General features: G+C 47.1%; 1 protein-coding gene across 1 annotated transcript in view; it reads right to left on the reverse strand.

The window, feature by feature from the left end:
• The window catches only part of Acsf2 (acyl-CoA synthetase family member 2), a 42,103-nt gene that overhangs the window by 21,145 nt on the left and 1,066 nt on the right, over positions 1-19,892 (reverse strand).

Genomic DNA, 19,892 nt, shown 5'->3' on the forward strand with positions numbered 1-19,892 from the left:
TCAGCTGAGGGGGAAGGTCAGATGGATGCGTTCTCTGCCTCTCTGAGCTAGCAGGCTTACATACACCCCATATCTGGCTCCCAAGTCTTCATTGGTAAAATGGAACAATGGATATCTACATGGACACCACGTGTATGCTCAGTACCCAAGGAGGCCAGAAGAGGGCGTCAGATCCCCTGAAACTAGAGTTACAGATGGCTGTGAGCTGCCATGTGGGTGCTGGGAGTAGAACCCAGGTCTGCCACAACAGTAAGTGATCTTAACTGCTGAGTCTTCCTCAGTCCCTACCTTGGTTCTTTGACAGAGTGAAAACTTAGACACGAACAATTTATGGCTGTATTACTCACAATAGTCAGGCAGCTTCTACCAATTACCCAGCAACAGAGGAACAGCCGAGCAAAGTGCGGTGCTCCTTCTATGCACCAGAATGCTATATGGCCGCAAAAGTAAAGAACTATGGGGCGGGGGCTATGGCTCAGTTGGGAGAGTAATTGCTCAGCACACACAAAATCCCGAGTTCAATCTCCTGCACCATATAATCCAGGCATAGTGACATGAACCCAGGAGGGGGAAGCATAAGAGTCCTTGGCTACTTAGTGAGCTTGAAGCCAGCACAGGAGAGCTATGTGGGATCCTATTAGAAAGAGGAGGAAAGAGAGAGAAGGAGAGAAGGATGGTTCCGCAATTAAGAGCACGGGCTGCTCTTCCAGAGGACCTGGTGTGAGGTAGGCTGGGGAGGTCTTCCTGGCAGGAAGAAGAAAGGGTGGCGAGAGGTGGGGAGATGTAGGTCATTGGTAGAGCATTTGCCTAGCATGTGTAAGGCCCTAAGTTCAAACCCAAGTGTAGGAAGGAGGGAAGGAGGGAAAAAGGAAAGAAGGAAGGAAGGGAGGAGGATGTGAGAGAAGGACGGGAGAGGGAATGTGGGAGGGAAAGAGGGAAGGAGCCAAGAGCTTAGAGGAATTTCTCTAAGTTCCTGTAGAAATGATCTTGGAGCTTGGTCCAAACAGAACTGTCATGTCTGGGCAAGATGAGGTGTGAACACAGGACGTGTGTCGTCAGACTACATGGTGTGGTGCATGCATTCAGGGAAGTGACAGCCAGCTCTTTGCGGCCTTGGCCTCTTCACCGAAGAACCAACCAACCAACTGCAGATAGAAAATACTTGAGAAGGCTGGGAGCGATGGTACTACGTGCCTGGAATCCTGGCACTTGGGAGGAAGCAGAGGCAGGAGGATTACTGTGCCAGCCTGGCCTACAGAATGAGATCCCATCTCAAACAAACAAAACAAAAAACTGACTTCTCAAACTGACTTCGGGTGGAAAGTCTTTAATCCCAGCAGAGGCAGAGAGGCAGGCCGATCTCCGAGAGTTCCAGTCCAGACTGGTCTTGAAAGCAAGTCCCGGGGTTGGGGATTTAGCTCAGTGGTAGAGCGCTTGCCTAGGAAGCGCAAGGCCCCTGGGTTCGGTCCCCAGCTCCGAAAAAAAGAACCAAAAAAAAAAAAAAAGAAAGAAAAGAAAAAAAAATTCCAGAAACTTCTAAAAAAACAGAAACAAGGGGTTGTAGAAATGGCTTACTAAGAGCACAGCGTCCTCAGGTTCAATTCCCAGCCCGGACACAGTGGCTGACAACTGTCTGTCTACAACAGCAGCCCAAAGCATCGAATGCCCTCTTCTGGCCTCTGATGGTGCACGCATATCTATGCAGGTAAGGTATCTAAATGCATAAAGTAAAATTAAATAAAATCTTGGAAGCAAAAGAAGAGGAAGAAACACTGATACATTAAGTATTCTAACAATTACCAAAGAAGAGTATTTGCCTGACTTTCATGAAGACTGGGGTTAGCTCCCCAGAACAGGAGGGAAGAGTGAATGCTTATTGAGTAATTAATTTGCTGTGAATTGCTACATGGGTGACAGACTTTGACTTGTGGTTAAGAACACAGCCTGTAGAGCGCTTGCCTAGGAAGCGCAAGGTCCTGGGTTCGATCCCCAGCCCCGGAAAAAAAAAAAAGAACACAGCCTGTACTTCCTTCTCCACATGTTCTGTTTCCTTCAAGTCTTCCTTAGTGACTCATTGGACTCAACCACTGCCCTGGAAATATGCCTAACTCTGAGCTCACAGACACCCTGACACTGGAAATGATGGCCAAGCTACTGGGCTCTGTCAATCCCTACACTGAAGATTGATAGCTTGTGCCACCTCCAGAATGGAACTGTCCAAATGATCATTCAACTGTGAAAAAAAAAAGATCTGTGGTGACTTATTGCTCACATAGGGAGGACAGCAAAGAACAGAATGACCAAACCAGATAATCTGAATGAATCTTATAAAAGATAATGATAAACAAGAGACTTCCGAATCAGGTGTGGCAGTGTGTCTTAGTCTCAGAACTCGGGAGGTGGAAGGGAGTGAGGCAGGCTGGGAAGACTGGGAAAAGAAAGGATCATGGGAAGAAAAAGGGGCATGGCATCCAGGAGTGTGGCTGAAAACTCTCCCTCGCTAGAAGCTGACATTTTCAGCACAGTTAACAAAACATTACAATCTGGTCTACAGAGCAGTCCAGGATAGCCAGAGCTACGTGGAGTGGGGGATGGTATAGTGTAGATAGCTCGTGTGAAGAAAATATTCAGTTTTTTGTAGAGATATTTGAAGTAAGAATGGTAAAGCAACAAAATCCATGCACGGAATGAAGGGAAGTGCGACCTTTGAATGTAACCTTATCTTTGTCGTGGCTGCTGTAGATTGTTCTCCATGGCTCTAGCAAACAAGGTTATTACCTTGTTAGCAGTAAAAACGAGTAAAAAAGACTCTCTTGTGATCTTGTATAGCAAGGAACCCGTAGATTCTGTGATCTATGGAGCCACCCTCTGACCTCATTTAGTGAAAAAATTAGAAACCCTTTGAACAACGGAATTCAGAAGTCACCAAAACCTAGCTGGGCGTGGTGGTGCCTGCCTGCAATCCCAGCACCCAGGAAGTAGAAGCCAGAGTTCAAGGTCATCCTCAGCTATGCACCAAATTTGATACAAGAGACTCTGTCACAAAATCTCTCTCTTTTTTTTTTTTAAAAAAAGACTTATTTATTTATTGCATATGAGTACACTGTAGCTGTCCTCAGACACACCAGAAGAGGGCATCGTATTCCCATTACAGATGGTTGTGAGCCACCATGTGGATGCTGGGAATTGAACTCAGGACCTCTGGAAGAACAGTCAGTGCTCTTAACCATGGAGCCACCTCTCCAGCCCACAAAGTCTCTTTAATAAACATAACTCAGGGCCTAACGAGCTCTCGGCCAGCCTGGGCTACATAGTGAATACAGGGACAGCCTGGGGTTCATAGTCCAACCCTGTACTCAAGAAACAAAAACAAAGACTTGTGTTTTAACTCAGTGGTAAAGCACTGGCTTAGTACGTGTGCAAAGGTCTAGGTTTGAGCCCCAGCACCTCACAGATAGGTAGGTAGATAGACAGACAGACAGACAGATATTCACTAAGGCATCGTGAGGCTGTAATTCCAGTATACTGAAGGCATCTAGAGTTTGAGGCCACCCTGGGCTACAGAACAAGATCCCATCTCCACACGAACAAAATTAAAAACAAAGGCAAGTAAAATTAAATACAAAGAAATGCTGGAGAGATGTCTCAGGAGTTAAGAGTGTTTCCCGTTCCTGCAGAGGGCTGGGGTTTAAAAGGAAGAGGAGGTTAGGAAAGAAGGACGGGTGAAAGACAGGGGTGGGGACAGTGTGCGTAGTGGTGGTACACACCTATCATCTGGTAAGAGGTATTTAGAAGTCACTTTTGCTAAAGCCCATTGACTCTAGCCTACAGGGAAGCCTGGCACTTTCACTTGGCACCTGCCTCCTTCTCTTCGTGGTGCTTGCTTACCTCTGTACCTACAGAAGCCCAGGGCTGAGGCAGGACAAGTCACAGACAAGATACTGTTTCAAAGGTAGAGAGGCTACAAAATGTGTGTGTGTGTGTGTGTGTGAGAGAGAGAGAGAGAGAGACAGAGAGAGAGAGAGAGAGAGAGAGAGAGAGAGACAGAGAGAGACAGAGAGAGAGACGGGGGGCTACAAAATGTGTGTGTTTTTGTGTGTGTGCACACTCGTGCACTTGCTCACACGGTTCTACAGATGCTTGTGTCACAGTGCACATGTGACCTGTGGAGATCAGAGGACAGCCTTTGGGTGTCAGCCTTTCCTTCCCATCTTGTCTGAAGGCAAGGCATGCAGTCCATCCGGCTTTTGCATGCGCTATCAACCTACTGCTTTGTAGGAATCAGATGGGTTCTCTCTTGTTATCCACAGTCCATTTTGCTTCCTCCTAGTGCTGTGGGTGAAGAGCAGAGCAGCACCACGGCCAGGAATGCTTAGTCACCAAGACACCGCTCACCGTCCCAACCCTCATGTCCCAACCCCAAAGATGGCCAAGATATTCGCTCACCATCCCAGCCCTCATGTCCCAACAAAGACGGCCACGTGAACACAGCCTGTCAGAGTGACTGGAGCTAGTGTTTTTGTCCTAAAAGTTCCAATTATTTGAGAGCCTGAGGCAGGAGAGCTAAAGCTCCCGACCAGTTCTTTCTCCCTCCCTCCCTCCCTCCCTCCCTCCCTTCCTCTCTGACTCCCTTCTTCTTTTCTTCCATCTGTCCCTCTCTCCCTTTCTTGGTCTTTCAACCTAACTCAGGATGGCCTGAAACTCCTGTGTAGTCCATATAGAGACACCAGAGATAGGAGGATCAGGGGTTCAAGGCCATCCTTGGCTGCCCAGTGAGTTTGAGGCCAGCCTTGACTATATGATATCCTATCTCAAAACAATAACAATAACAACAACAACAGCAACAACAACAAAATGTAAAGGGCCACAGAAGGAATGACAGTGCAGCACTTGCCTAGATGTGCAAGGCCCAGCTTGGTCTCCAATAAGCACATAAAAAAACAAAAAACAAAAAACCCAAACTCTGGGGCCAGCAGGACGGCTCAGTGGGTAAGAGCACTCCTCTAGAAGCCTCTAGAAGCCTCACAATCCTGAATTCAATACCCCAAACCCACTTAAAGGTAGGAGAGAACCAGTACCACAAAGTTGTCTTCTGACCACCACACATGTGACCTGGCACTCAGATGGCCCCCTCCACACAGAGATAATAAATGAAAAAAACATTTAAAAGCATACTTTTCTAGGTCTTTGGTATACTTCAATATAAAGTTCTTAAAAAAAAATTCTTGTAGAAGCTGGGCAGTGGTGGCCCATGAGGTCCTTCCAGCATTCAGGAGGCAGAAGCAGGAGGATCTCTGAGTTTGAGGCCAGCCTGGTCTACAAAGAGAGTTCCAGGACAGCCAGGGCTACACAGAGAAACCCTGTCTCGGAAACCAAACCAAAACAAAACAAAACAAAAAAAGAACAAAACTTGTAAGGATGAAGCTACTGCTGATACGGTCATAACCAATAAACTAGACAACACGTTGTTGGGTCTATTTGCTTTTTTTTTTTTTCTAAGGCAGTAAGCAGGGGCTGGAGAGACGTCTCAGTGGTTAAGAGCACTGACTGCTCTTCCAGAGGTCCTGAGTTCAATTCCCAGCAACCACATGGTGGCTCACAACCATCTGTAATAGAATCCAATGCCCTCTTCTGGTGTGTGAAGGCAGCTACAGTGTACTCATATATATAAAATAATTAAGTATATCTTTAAAGCAGCAAGCATTACTTTTGTGTAAAGTATGTATACACATCAGTAAACAGTGCCAAGTAAGCCAGGAAAACACCATCTGTTAGTGATTTCTAGATTAGAGGATCCAAGGCAGGGTGGTGGTGTCCCACGCCTTTAGTCCCAGCATTTGAAAGGCAGAGGCAGGTGGATCTCTGGAAATTGGAGGCCAGCTTGGTCTACAGAGCAAGTTCCAGGACAGCCAGGGCTACACAAAGAAACCCTGTCCTGAAAAAAAAAAATTAGAAATTCCTCTACAAAAGAAGTCCTTTTCTAAACATATTAATTGTCTGCTTCCAGAGGTTCCGATAAGAGACAGAAGTTTGTGTGCTTCACCCTGCAGTGTCATATACAGATATGCATTCTGCAGGAAGAGGACTGAGAACAGCCCAGGACACACTGCTTGTTGTTAGGATAAGGTTTCCCAGATACCAAGCCTTAGTCCCAAAGGTAAGACTAGAACAACACTCCAGGGAGAAATGAGAATCCACCCAGATGACCAGCTTCATGATGCAATTTCTAAGAAAGTCAATAGAGAGACTTTAAGGCAACTCAAGGAATAAATGATTCCCCTTAATGAAAAGCAATAAGCGGGAGACTGGGGATCTTGCTCTGCTGGTAGAGAGCACTTGCTGCCCTCCCAAAGGACTGGAGTTTGCTTCCCAGCATCCATATCAGACAGCTCCCGGTTCTGACACCCTCTTCTGGCCTCTGCAAGCAGTCATGCATAGGGTTTGAGAGATGGCTCAGTGGTTAAGAGCACTGGTTGCTCTTCCAGAGGTCCTGAGTTCAATTCCCAGCACCCACATGGCAGCTCACAACTGTTCGTAATTCCAGTTCCAGGGGACCTGACACCCTCAAGCAGATATACACGCACAGGCAAAATACCAATGCGCATAAAATAAAAATAAGTAAGTCATTTTTTAAAAAGCACTTTTCTTGCACCCTGGATTCAGTTCCCAGCACCCAGGTGTTGGTTCATGACCACTCATCCATAACTCCAGTTCCAGGGAATGTGATGTCCTCTTCTGACCTCAGGCACCAGGTATCCGCATGGTACACACATAGACATACGTACACGGGATCAAAACGCTCATACATATAAAATAAAATAAATCTTTTTTTTTAAAGCATTCTTGTAATAGAGAGTTCACAGCAGTTCAAGTGGACGAGCCAGCCATCTTACTGATAGCGTGAACACACTGATTTAGGTCCCAGTATCAGCGTGTTCCTTGACTGTGAGCAATCAGTAAGAAGGCTGGGTCATCCCAAAATAGATCAGAGACGGGACTACAGTCAATCTGCGTTCTGCCTGGCCAATCAGGAGGCTAAACTCGGGGAGCTTGACTGTGTTTATCCCGCAACACCAGGCGGGTGCTGGGCTTCAAGGAAGTGCGCAGACACTGCTCCGGGGGTGGGGGTGGGGATGGGAATGGGGGTGGGGGTGAAGGAGGGGGAGGATGGGAAAGTACAGTCTGAGACTTGAGAAAGCAGAAGCTGTTATTTCCTGGCTTCCAGGCCCCCAGTCACTGCTGGAGAACTGCACTGCTGGAGAAATGGTGTGTCAGGGGTTCACAGGCCCTGGGGGGGGGGGGCGGCTGGGGAGGGGCCTCTAGCTTAGCTCACTGATGAGCGTCCTTAGCTTGTCTGGGAGCGCAGAGAGGCCTGCTATGGGAGAATTAAGCAGTGGCTGGCTCTGTAGTGGAGGCCTGCACCATGCTCCCCATGGCAGTGGTAGATGAAAGAAACAGACCTGGGTTCCAGACTGTTTATTGGTTGTTCATCATGGAAATCGATGCATAGTGTACCAGTTTCTCAGGGCGGAAACTAAACACCTTTAGCAGGGAGGAATGTCTGGGGAGGGAAGCTTATTGGCTAAACCCTCAGGACCCCATTAGCATAGCTCAGTTGATGGTGCGCTTGCCAAGCATGAAGCCCTGTGTTTTATTGCTGGTGGTGGGTCCACATCTCTAATCCCAGCACTTGGAAGGTAGAGGAAACATCAGAAGTTCAAGGTCATCCTTGACTCCATATTGAGTTCAAGGTCAACCAGGGCTGTGGGTGGGAGTGGTTCTGGTTCTGAGACCCTGCCTCAAAACAAACAAGCAGACAGACAGACAGACAGACAGACAGACAGACAGACAAACAAACAAACAATCCCAGCCCTTGGGAGGCAGAGGCAGGTAGATCTCTAAGTTCGAAGCCAGCCTGGTCTACAGAGTGAGTTCCAGGACAGAGGAATGGTTCGGGTGTTAATGGCACTTACTGTTCTCGCACAGAGGGCCGAAGTTCAGTTCTCAATACCCACAAGGCAGCTGACAACCCTCTGTAAATCCAGTTTCTGCTGACGTGATACGCCTTTCTAGCTTCCCCAGGCATGTAAGTCCCGCATATACACACATGTAAGCAAAACACTCACAAAATAAAAATAGAACAAAGCAAAAAGCAACAGTAAAGACAGACGTCTTAGCATGGAGGGCAGAGGTAGAACTCCTGCTAGGCTTTCTCGCTTAGCACTGTACAAGGGGCAGGGGTGGGTAAAAAAAAAGCCTAAACAAAGCTCCCCCCACTAGAAGATTTAAAAAATTAATTAATAAAACCAAAACTGGGGGTTGGGGATTTAGCTCAGTGGTAGAGGGCTTGCCTAGCAAGCGCAAGGCCCTGGGTTCGGTCCCCAGCTGGGGTGGGGGTCAGGGGGGGAACCAAAACTGACAGGGCTGGAGGGACGGCTCAGCGGTTAAGAGCACTGACTGCTCTTCTCGAGTACCTGAGTTTAATTCCCAGCACCCACATGGCAGCTCACAACCATCTGTAACTCCTGTTCCAGGAGATCCAAGCCCCTCACATGCAGTCAAAACAGCAATACACATAAAATATTCTAAAACATTCTAAAGAAAACACTCGATCGAGAACACTGGATGGTGCAGAGCAGTGGCTGGGCTGCAGAGAATGGAGCTGAGCGCAGATTGGTAGAATTCCAGGAGACAATGGGTGCAGGAGCCATGCTGACTGTGAAATGCCCCTTTAGCATCCCTCTGCCCTAGCACTGAGAGCTCCTGGGAATTAGAGAAGGGAAGCGAACTGCTGATCAAGAAGCACTGAGCTGCAGGCGCCAGTAATCCCAGCATTCAGGAGGCAGAGGCAAGAGAATGAGGAAGTTTGAGGTCATGCTTGGGCTACATAAAGGAACGCTCTTTGGAAATAAAAAGAGAAGTGCAGACACCAAGATTAGGAGTTCAAGACTATCCTCAAAGACACAGTGAGTTGGGGGTCAGCCAATGCTATCTGAGACACTATCTCAAACGGCAACAAAGTAATTCTTTGAGAAGTTCACTCCAATACTAGGGTATGTCTTGCTTCGCTTCTGAGCTCCTCTCTCTTAACTCTTTTTTTTTTTTTTTTTTTGGTTCTTTTTTTTCCAGAGCTGGGGACCGAACCCAGGGCCTTGCGCTTCCTAGGCAAGCACTCTACCACTGAGCTAAATCCCCAACCCCCTCTCTCTTAACTCTTGTGCTTAAAGTTTGTAGTAAATATCTTTTGTGTGTGTGTGTGTGTGTGTGTGTGTGTGTGTGTGTGTGTGTGTGAGTGTGTGTTGGAGAGATGGTTCAGAAGTTAAAAGCACTGGCTGCTCTTCCAAAGGTCCTGAGTTCAAGTCCCAGCAACCACATGGTGGCTCCCAACCATCTATAAGGCCATCTTATGCCCTCTTCTGGCATGTGAGTGTACATGCAGTAAAGTGCTCACACATTAAATAAAATAAATTCAATAAATAATTATAAAAATATATCTTGGGGGTGGGGGCTTAGAGAGACAGCTCTGTGTGGCTTGTAAGTACATATAACTGCAGTCCCTGGAGATCTGATGCTCTCTTCTGGCCTCCAGAGCGCCAGACAAACACATGATATAAAGACATGCATGCATCATGCGTGTGTGTGTGTGTGTGTGTGTGTGTATGTGTGTGTGTGTGTGTGCATGCACGCACAAGCACAAACGCACACACACACGGACACACACACACACACACACACGTGTGCATGCATGTATTCTGTCTTATATCCTCCATATATTAGGGGACAGTGAGATGGCTCAGCATGTGTGTGGTGCTTGCTGTTATGCCTGTGTTAGAGCTCCAGGACCCAAATAGTGGAAGGAAAGAACTGATTTCCACAAGGTGTCCTCTGACCTTCAGACAGGTGCCGTGGAGCCCATGTGTGAATTTGCAGATAAATGTAATGCCAAAATTATATTTAAAACCTCTTTAATGGAACCTTATCCCTATGTTTAAAAGCAAAACCCAGTAAGAGGCTTCTGGAAGGTTGCTCTCTGCTGCAGCTCATCTACAGCCTCCCCTAGGGGCCTTGCTATAGATAGAGCCCCTTGAAAGGGTGGAAACCTCCACCTTAAAGACCTCCCCGCAGGGGTTCCCGTAGCGCTCCCCCATAGGGAACCTGTCTGCCCTCAAGCACACAAGCCCTTTCTATCGCTTGTGGCCACTTGACTCAGTGTCTCAGCTCACCTTCTCCCTCCCCAGCGCCAATCCACCATACCTTTGCAATCTGCCTTTACAGCTCCCAGGTAAGATAAACGCCAGTGAGTCTCCCTGCCTGCACCGCTGGCTGGTTTTGGGAACTTCAGGGGGTTCTGCGGCATTTCATCACATTTTGGAGAGGGCAGCTAAAGGTAGGGCTAGCAATCATCACCCTCAACACAAAGGATTCCTCTTTTTTTTTTTTTTGGTTCTTTTTTTCCGGAGCTGGGGACCGAACCCAGGGCCTTGCGCTTCCTAGGTAAGTGCTCTACCACTGAACTAAATCCCCAACCCCTCACAACCATCTGTAATGGGATCTGATGCCCTCTTCTGGTGTGTCTGAGACAGAGACAGTGTACGCATATACATAAAATAAATAAATAAATATTTAAATAAAATAAAATAAATAAATTTCTGTAAGAACACAGGCACAGAAGCCATTTTCTGGAGACTTCTGTTTTAGTTTTAATTACATATAGCTATGTGGATATGTGCCTGTCAGAGACTAGAAGTGCCAGACATCCTGTGATCTCCCTGAAGATGGGTACTGGGAATTGAACCAGGATCCTTAGGAAGAGCAGCCATCTTATCCACTGAGCCATCTCCCCGACGCCTGCAGGATTACTGTTTTGTCTGGGTCAGACACAACCACAGCAGAACTGGGCTCGGTGAAGCCACGGACTAGGGATGTTGATAAGGTCCAAGCGAGCAGGCCCATGAGGAGAAGCCTCTTGTTTTGCTTCCCGAAAAGGTATTTATTGGCTATGGTTCTTGGAAGTTGAACCAGAGGTCAGCAGATGGACCCTGTTGGGAAGCTTGAAGTGCCCCAAGCCCCTTAATCTTTTCAGAAACACTAGAGAGGCAAGATGGGCAGGGCTGATGCCAGGTACCCAAAACCTAAAAATCGCAGAAGTGTCTCCCAAACTTAAGTCAACTATTGGAAAGTATCACACCAGATGCCAGCAATCAAAAGAAATTGCCAATGAAACCCAAGTCATGAACTAACACTGACCTTTGTCCCTTCTCTTCACTGGTATCTGTTGCTAGGCCAGTGAACTAGCTAGCTCAGGCCTAAGACCTAAGATCGATCCCTAAACACAGATAAAACCAACTCCCACACGTTGCCCTCTGACCTCCACTTTCATGACAAGGCACATACATCACAAACGTGATTAACTTATTTTTAGTTACTAATTAATTCACTTTTGAGACAGCATCACCTACGTATGTAGCCCTGGCAATGCTGGAACTCTCTATGTAAACTAGGCTGGCCTCGAACTCAGAGATCTGCCTGCTTCTGCCTCCCAAGTGCTGGGACTAAAAGCATGCAGTATCACAACCAGCATAAATATGATCGGGGAGGGCTTTGACAGGGTTTCTCTGTGTGACAGCCCTGGCTGTCCTGGAACTAGCTCTGTAGACCAGGCTGGCCTCAAACTTGAATTGCTTTCAATTGCATTTTAAAAGCTTTGCTGGAGGCCGGCACGATACTTTCCAATAGTTGACTTAAGTTTGGGAGATGATGCTTCTGCGATTTTTCAGTTTGGGGCACCTGCCTCTGCTTCCCAAGTGCTTGATTTAAAAGGAGTATGACACCACCAATCAGCTGACTTTTGTTTGTTTCTTAAATAAGAAACACACAGGGCTGCCAGTTCCCTAAATTGCATCAGAATCTGTGCGTAAGACACTGAGGGTTCCTGCCTCTAGTTGCTTCTGATTGGTAAATAAAGTTGCCAGCGGTTAATGGCTGGGCAGAAAGACAGAGGTGGGACTTTTGAATTCTCGGGCAAGGGGACCGAGGAAGAAGGAGACCCATGACGGAAAGGAGAAGGGCCAGGGCTGAGAAATTCAGGACAGACAGCCAGCCACAGATAAGAGTTGGGGGTGGTGACCCAGGAGGGACGCAAGCCCGGGTCTGGGGTGGCCAGGGTGGAATAGGTTTTAATAAGAAATAATTCAGGAATATCAGAAGGGAGAGTCTGCTAGCCACATGTAGGTTTGGGAAGGGCCTCACCATTGAGCTGCTTAGGGCACATTAAAATAGAAGGCTGCGTGCGTGCGTCTTTCATTTGGGAACTAAGAACATTGAAGCAGGTAGCAAGAAACATGTACAGCTGTCAGGGTGATTTGAACAGCAATAATCCCCTAATGCATCACAGGGCTGTCAGAGATGGCTCGCTGGTTAAGAGCAAATACGGCTCTAACGGAATTTGGTTCTCGGCACTGATACCAAGTAGCTCATAGCTGCTGGTAATTCCAGTTCCATCCAACCCAGCATCCTCTTCTGGCTGTGGAGGGAGCCTGTGCTCGCATACACAAACCTTCCCCCCCCCCCGCCTCCGCACGCATAATTAAAACTAAAGTATCAAAAGGAAAAAGGAGAAGGAAAATGTAAACCATAGCTAGGATAAAGGCCAGCAAGTGGACCAGGCATGGTGGCTCATGCCCGGAAACTCAACATTTGGGAAGGGAGGAGGTAGGGCACGGTGTTCAAGGTCATCCTCAACTACAGAGTGAATTTGAGGCCACCCTGGGTTACAAGTGAGAGCCTGTCGCCATGAAACCCAGATCATTATGTGCCTTCTGAATAACTACAGGACAGTGGGGCTGCGCCAACAGCTTTGGTCACAGAAGCCTCTTCCTGCCGTGGTCAGCAGAGTGTGGAGATTTATAACTGGTCAAAGTACAGGGGATAAGTGACAGCGGATGGAACATCCGTTCAAGGTTCAGGAAACATCTCAGGTGCAGAGGTGGGAAGACTGCTGGGAAGACAGAGAAGACATAGGAAATGCTCAGTTCCCAGGGCTCACGGCAGCTATGATTCCAGCACATCCCGTGGTAGGCAGAGGAGGCTCATGAACACTCCCCCCACACCCGGAGACTTACACAAAGTTAACAGTTGGTGGGGGAAGCACTTTCTATAGTGGTATAGCCACTGGCAAGGTGTCTATGCTCCTGTGATTACAACCCTAATGTAATTCATCCAAGTGCAACCCTCTCCCTGTGTACCCCATGATGCACTCCCACTCTTGGGAGTGCGAGGAGGATGAGCGGTACTGTGGGGCGTACTCGATTGACATGTGCCCACGTATGGAAACGCCATAACGAAACCCAGTATTGTGTGTAATTAACATGTGCAGTGAAAACATTAAAGATGTGAAAATGACAGCTTAATGCCCTACATTTTTTTGTGGGGTACCCCTTTTTTAACTCCTTTTCTTTTTTTTTTCTTTTTTTTTCTTTTTTCCGGAGCTGGGGACCGAACCCAGGGCCTTGCGCTTGCTAGGCAAGCGCTCTACCACTGAGCTAAATCCCCAACCCTGATGCCCTACATTTTAACAAAATAAAAATGTTGCAGGGAGAAAACGAAACGGAGCAAAGCTAAAGTAGTGGCTCTGAGCAGGTCGCCTTAATATTTGTACCATGTGTATGTGTACCGTGTGTGCCCATGTGCCCAGGAGGCCAGAGAAGGCTTTGGATGCCCCTGCATCTGGAGTTACATATGGATGGGAGCCACCATGTAGGTGCTGGGAACTAAACCTGGGTCCTCTGTAAAAGCAGCAAGTGCTCTTAACTACTGAGCATCTCTCCAGCAACTAGCCTGCTTTTTTTTTTAAGGTATTTATTTTAATCTTAAGTGTGTGTGCAGTGTGATTTATCTGGTGCGCCTGGCCCTTTAAGGATTCTTAGCAGTTAGAACTGCCCGACCCTATGAATTGGGCTTGCAGAGTGAAAAGAGAAGGCAGCTGGAAGTGAACTGGGCTAGTGGAGTGAGAGAAGGGTGGGTTATAATGAACAAACAAAGAGACAAAGGGAAAAAAAAAAGAAACAAAGAAGTTAAAAAAAAAAAGTACTAAAGCAAAGTATGGTTGCTCCTGCCTGTGACTCCTGTTCTCAGCAGGCAGAGGGAAGAAGATCACTGTGAGTTTGGGGCTAACCTGGGCTACATATTAAGTTCCGGGTCAGCCTGGGCTAGTCAGACCCTGCCTCAAAAAAGAAAAAAAGTCTATAGGTTTAATGCCCTCTTACTAGGGTACCTAAAGTAATGAAAAGATGGGGAATCTTGCTGACACGGTCAAGGCACTCAAGGTCAGCCTCTTCCCTCCCGTCTCCCTTGCAAACCACCCTGAGATGTATTGTCCCAAGACATCACTCCCTCAGCCTATCTGCCACCAGCCATCTGCACCCTCAGGAGGCTTGTGGCTTTAACTTTTAGACACTAGTGATTGCCTATGTAGTAGATCGGCAGGAAGGAATAACCCTGGACACTGGGATTGAACTTGCAAACCCACTGTTACACAGACTTCTCGCCTCCATATCCCAATCGTTGGAACTTCAGCATGTTCTGCCAATGCGTGGCTTTTTCTCATACTAATTTGGTAGTGCATATCACCTGCCTTATCCTGAAGCAAAGTTACAATCTTAGTTTTATTATTACGTGTTGGGGACAGAACCCAGGGCCTCAAGCATCCTTGATGAGCACTAACCATTGAGCTACATCCCCAGCCATAAAGCTCTGCTGTTTATCTTCTGCACATATGGTGATTCACTGGCACCAGCTACAATTACTATTCCAAAAAGCCAGTATGTGCTTGTGACAAATAAAATCTAAAATAAGAGCATTAATAAGTGGTCATTTCCTTAACCCACGGCCACTTAAACAGCGGTCATTAAGAGCACAGAGATAACATGGTATTTTTACTTTTTTTTTTTTTTTTTTGAGACAGGGTTTCTTAGTGTAGTCCTGGCTGTCCTAGAACTTGCTCTGTAGATCAGGCTGGCCTCACACTCAGAGATCCACTTGCCCCTGCCTCCCAAGTCCTGGAATTAAAGGTGTGCACCACAGCCACAACCACCAGGCTAACGTGATGTTTTTAAAAGGACCTCAGAGAGCAAGTGTGGTGGTGTACATGTAAAATCCCACTACACTTAATATGTAGCTGAGGTTAACCTCAAACTCACAGTGGGGCAGGATGAGTGTCATAAGTGTTAGGATAACCTGGTCTACAGAGTTCTTGACCAGCCTTGCTACAGAGTGAGACCTTGACTACCCCAAAACCCTTGTCACCTCCCCTCCCAAAAAATACAGATGTGATAATTCATATTAAATTCTGCATTTGAGCTGAGGCAGGGGGAGTGTTATGAGTTTGAGACTATCCTGGGCTACAGAAGGAGGCCCTGCCTCAATAAAGAAATCAAACAAACCAGTACAACCCCTTCTCCCTAAAACTAGTCCTCGGTGGTGGTGCCAGTGAGGTGACTCAGCAGCTTACAGTCCTTTAGGCCAAGCCTGAGGAGGACCGGGGTTCAATCCCTGGGATCCACATGGTGGAAGATTGTAAGAAGTTGTACAGACAAATGCACACAAGTAAATATTTCTGAAAATGTTTAAAAGGAAAACAAAAACAACTTAGACCTGAGGCTGAATACTTGTGTGACCTGTGCAAGGTCCTATGTCTGAAACTCACGCCTATCACACTCACTCTCTCTCTCTCTCTCTCTCTCTCTCGCTCTCGCTCTCGCTCTCTCTCTCAGTCACACACACATTCTCATTCTCTCCCTCTCAGTCTCTCTCTCTCTCTGTCTCTGTCTCTCTCTTTCTCTCCCCCCCTCTCTGTCTCTCTCTCTGTCTGTCTGTCTGTCTCTCTCTCTCTGTGTCTCTCTCTCACACACACACACTATGATAGTTCATCGTGGTACCCTCTACTGGATTTAGAATCGCAAAGACTTGAGTGCATTTTCGAAGGTGTTTTCAAAGAGGTTTCATGGAGGGAAGAAAAGCTACTCAAACAGGAGTGGCACCATCCCACAGGCTGGGGTTCCAGACTGCACAGAAAGGAGCAAACGCTCTGAGGGTGGCGTTCATTTTTCTCCTGACGTGAACACATACGACAACTTGTCATATTACACCAACTTCACATATGATGCCTTATACTCCGGTCGGTCATCAGAGCCAGTCATCTTGCCACCAGGCCTTCCCTGTGATGATGGACTTTGACCTCAAACCATGAGCCAACATCAATCTTCCTTAAACTGTTCTTGTCAAGTAAAGAAAAGGAACCCGTATAAACAAGAAGGAAGAAATAAAAGGTAGATTTGGGTGTGGCAGCCCATACTGTGATGCCAGCATTGGGGGGGTTGAGACTGGAGGATTGCTGTGTCTGAGGTCTTTCTGGGCAACATATTGAGATACCATCTCAAAAACTAAAATAACGGGGTTGGGGATTTAGCTCAGTGGTGCCTAGCAAGCGCAAGGCCCTGGGTTCAGTCCCCAGCTCCGAAAAAAAGAAAAAGAAAAAAAAAACTAAAATAACAAGTAACTAAAGAGAGGTTGGAACAGTTAAAAGAACTGACTGCTCTTCCAGAAGACTTGGGTTCAGTTCCCAGCACCCACGCCATGGCTCACAGCCATCTTGAATTCTAGTTCCAGAGGATATGATGCCTTCTAGCCTCTGAGGACACCAGGCAAGCCTGCAGTGCACAGGTATACAGAAAGGAAAGATATCCCTGTGCATAAAAGTTAATTTTTAGAAATTATTAAATAAAATAAATAAGACCACAAAGAAAGGAAGGAAAAGAAGAGGAAAAGGAGGGAGAAAGAAAAAAGTCTTGAGGGGAAAAAAGTAACTTTGGAAACTGAGTGATGAGATTAAGTGTGTATGGTTTAAATAACTCTCTGAATTCACATATTAATGTGAATGAAACCTTTGGATCGTGAGACCTCTGTACTTGGGAATGGAGTAACCCATCCATGATTTTGTGGAATAATAGGTGATAGAGGGCTAACTCTACTTTGGAATAGCTCTCCCTGGCATGTTTTCTAGGTCTTACCACATGACGCTCTGAGCCATGTCATGACCCAGCAGGATGGGCCTCTCCAGTGCCAAGCACATGCTGGCACTGTGCCCTTGGACTCCTATCCTTCAAAACTTCGAGTCAAATGAACTCCAAAGGGAAGCCTACAAATTGTTCTGTTCTCTGGCGTTCAGTTATAGCAATGCAGAACAAACCATTAAAACTCACTGAGCAATACATTTAAGATCTGTGCAATTTCCATGTGTAATTACACCATAAAGTCCTATGATCACTCAATATAACCTCCCTGAAGGGACAAACCTACGGCCCATGAAGGAAACAAACTACAAAGAATGACTTAGACATAAGAATCACCATATAAAGAGTTTGAGCTCAGGACTCCGTTGGTGCAACGATCACTTTTGGCATCCAAAGGGAATGGCTGGCAGATGTGCCTTTGTGAGTATAAAGAGAAGGCACATGGGGGTTTCTAGTTGAGTGTAACAAACTCTTCCTACACCACAATCGAGCAGAGGGGGTCATTTGCATAACAAGATTCTGAGTTTGATTCCTGGTACCACCAAAGAAAAAAATAAAAAAGGAGAGAAAGAAAGAAGAGAAGGAGAGAAGGGAGATAATGAGGAAGTTGTTGGTGGGAGACCTTTCTTTCTTTTTTTTTCTTTTTTTTGTTGTTGTTATTATTTTGGTGGTGGGTTTTATTCTTTTTTCGAGACAGGCTTTCAATGAGTAACAGCCCTGGCTGTCCTGGAACTTGCTCTGTAGACTAGGCTGGCCTTGAACTCAAAGATCCATCTGCCTCTGCCTTCCGAGTGATGGACTGAAAGACACATGCCAACCCCCTCCCCACCACTACTGCTGCCCCCCCTCAACTAATGGGAGACATTTCTAAAGTCTGAAATACTTAGGGTTCAGGTACCCATGCTGCAGGCTCCCTGTTGAAGCCATTGTACAGAGACCCAGTTGTCAGTAGTTGGGGTTGGAGTCAGGAATGGGCGCTGGTTCAATACAACCGCCCTTTGATGGGATTGCTAAGGCTCAGATCAAGTCTAAATCTTCGCTAACTGGGGTCAGCCCCTCCTCAAACAGAAGCAGCTAATAGCTTCTGCCTCTCCACCCACAGAAAGCTACCAGGTAAGAATTCATTAGCAACAAAGTAACCACACTCAGAGATTAGGTAACATGCCCCTTGGTCATCAAGTCGGTGTAGAGGAGCCAGGGTTGTATCTCGAGACAAGCTAGCTTCAAGTCCTTGTTCTTTCCTGTTCAGCAAAAACAGCAACCTGAGCCAGGCATGGCGATACACGCCTGTAATTTCATGGCTTCAGAGGCTGAGACAGGAAGATTGATAGCTTCAAGTGGCAGGTCAGCCTGGGTTGCACACCGAGACCTCACAAACATAAGGAAAACTCAAATATGGACCTGGGGTGTGGGCAGCAGCAAAGCCTGCCTGTAAGCTAGTCAGAGAGAGTGGAGGACATCAGCTTCCCACACCACCATGCCTGGAGCACCATCGAGTGCTCCCCCATGATTCCCTTCATCCTCCCAGCAGTTCAGGTCTGAGTCCTACGGGCCTAGGTGCTTGACACAGTCAATGTCCTCAGAGATGTGTGCTGAATATTTGAGATGCCTAAGAGGAAGGCTTCTGCAGGGGAGAGTAGGGGACAAACCAGATACTTAGTTTGGAAGGATGAAAGTCAGCAAGGAAGGATGTAAACAGGAGAGGAATGGGAAGAAGTTTTTTTTTTCCTCTTGATAAATGGGTCTCTCCTGGACAGTTTCTCTGAGGCCTGACACTGAAACCCTCAGAGGTCACAGGCCTGAGGCAAGTAAGTGACCTGCTTTGTTTACACAGGAAAATGTCAAAGATCAAGAATGTTGGGGGGGTTGGGGATTTAGCTCACTGGTAGAGCAATTGCCTAGCAAGCGCAAGACCCTGGGTCTGGTCCCCAGCTCGGGGGGAAAAAAAAAGTTGGGGCTTGGGAGATGGCTCAATCAGTAAAGCGACTGCTGTACAGTGAGAAGGGACAGAGTTCGAATCCCCTGCACTCACACAAAGGCCAGGCACAGTGGCTCAGCCACCTGTAACTTCTCAGTGCTAGGGGTTGGGGGACAGAGAAGAAAGATCTCTAGAACTCACTGGCTAGGCATCCTAACACAATCAATGGGCCCCAGGTTCAGTCAAAGACCCTACCTCAAACTAGTAAGGTAGACATAGATGGAGGAAAAACACATTTACCAGTTGCCTTCACCTGCGCTCAAAACACCAATGCGTGGACACCCAGCCATGAGCCCTTAGGTCTCCTCAGGAAATGAGGAAAAGGGATGTTAAAGCACTTCACAGGGGCTGAGCATGTGTTTCAGTGCTAGAATGCTAATTCAGCAAGATTTTCTCTCTGTCTCTGTCTCTGTCACACACACACACACACACACACACACACACACACACACACACACACAATTGTTTCCTAGTTTTCAAAAGGCTGTAATCTCAGAGTTCCAGCCAAAAAGACATCTTCCAACTTGCCAACTTGCCTGTCCAACTTCTTCTCAGGGGTGTCTTTTTATTGGCTGCACAGGGTTTCTCTGTGTAGCCCTGGCTTACTCCATAGTTCAGGCTGGCCTTGAACTCAGAGACCCTGCCTCTGTCTTGAAGGTACGCAGCACCACTGTTGGCTTTAGCAGTGTCTTTTAAACCTGGTTTTCAGAGCTATATTCCTCTTTCCACTGTGCCTCCACCACTCCTTTCCACACCCCCAGCCTGCCCGCATAACATGGACAACAGGCTTAGTAGCTTGCCACACTGTGTGGTAGAGCAGGATGTGCGATGTTTATCCCGCGGGT

The sequence above is a fragment of the Rattus norvegicus genome, chromosome 10, assembly GCF_021556685.1.
Source record: "Rattus norvegicus strain SHRSP/BbbUtx chromosome 10, alternate assembly SHRSP_T2T, whole genome shotgun sequence".
NCBI lineage: Eukaryota > Metazoa > Chordata > Mammalia > Rodentia > Muridae > Rattus > Rattus norvegicus.